Genomic DNA, 1624 nt, shown 5'->3' with positions numbered 1-1624 from the left:
TCGTACTTGTGCCTGTCAATGGCGAGTATAAACAGCCAGAGATTTAACGGCAGCTCCTCCGCCTACACACCTCTGCAGCGGTAGTAACCCCGGGCACGGGGTCACATTGGTTGAGGGCGGTGATGTGAGCGCTCTCAACAGGAGCACAGGAACAGGTGGAGGACATTCAGCACTTGGAGCATCTTCCACCTTTCATCATAAATTTACCTCCAGCCACCTGTTTTTCCTCCCCATTGTTTAATCCCATTGACTGGAAAATATCAGCAGATCTCCAATTCAGGAGCAGAGGTGGTAAGGAGAAGGCAGGAGAAGGAATTGGATGGAGAGTCATTCGCGTCGTATGAATTCGCGTCACGTTCCTTATGAATTTCCAGGCTGTCTGTGACCGATGTGGCAGCTCAGCTTCGTCGTTGTCCCCCTCAGCTTAGCCGTTGTCCCCCTGCCACCTTCCAGTCAATGATGCTATGGGCTGGAGCCCAAAATAACACAGCACCGGGGAAGGTTTTTCCACCAAATGTGCCTGTGCCGGATCTTTGAAAGAACGTCCGAATTGGCACACTCCCGTGCCCCTATTGTAATGGCATCTTCCTAAGCCATAATCTACCACCTAGAAGGACAAGGATAAAAGACACATTGGAACGTAATCACCTGTACGTTCCCCTTTAAGGCGAAAAACATCCTGGCTTGGAACTATCTCATTATTCCTTCACTGTGGAAGGATCACCATCGAACTCCCCAAGAGCACTGTGCGTGTACGTTCAACACATTGGCTGCAATAATTCAAGACGGTGGCTCACTAGCACTTTATCCAGGGCTGTTGGGGATGGGCAACAAACTCTGGCCTTGCCAGCGATGCGCACATCCCTTTCAATAGATTGTCTCCTTGATCCATCAAGGTAATTGTGCAACACTGTAATATTCTTCCAAATCAATACTACCAACACACCTCCTAACGCACATTCACAATCGTTCTCTAACTTCTTGATTCCACGAACAACAATATCCAGCAATGCATTTTTCTGTAAACACCAGGCTATCAAATTATACTATTTTGAGTTTTAACCCCTGTGCGCTCAGATCCGAAAGTTTAATCTCTTGTCTTCCTTTTCGCCTTTTCCAAACTAATGCCATCTTACTGTAGTATTAATTGTCTGATCCAGTCCTGTGCGCACCATTTTTTTTTCCTTTTCAATGACGACATTATGCCGCCTATGACCCTGCCAGATTAATTTGAAAAGCAATAACACTAACCAACGGCGCAGCGAGAACATTGGTCCCAGCTGTTTTGAGTTGCATCCGGCCTGCATAGCTCCCACCTCTCGTAGACCTGGTGCCGCTCTCCAGCAATCCAAACCGCCTTTCCCGTCGCACATTTATCTCCTCTATCCTCCCATTTCTAAAATCGTTAGTATATGACACTGAGAGCAATCTGCGCTTACTAACTTTGCTCTCTGTATGATTTATTTTCTTTCTCTAACTCTGGGTCTTGACTTTCCCCCGGCAGATTGCTCTGCAGACGTGCTGTGAGGTTGTAGTCTCTGACACCAGCCAGTAAACATACCATCCCGGAATGAGGTCTGGAGCTGTTGAAACATCTTCAAAAAAGAACGCGAGGCAGAAAAAG

Source organism: Cetorhinus maximus, chromosome 21 (genome assembly GCF_964194155.1).
Source record: "Cetorhinus maximus chromosome 21, sCetMax3.hap1.1, whole genome shotgun sequence".
Lineage (NCBI taxonomy): Eukaryota > Metazoa > Chordata > Chondrichthyes > Lamniformes > Cetorhinidae > Cetorhinus > Cetorhinus maximus.
This window is presented reverse-complemented; position numbering follows the sequence as displayed.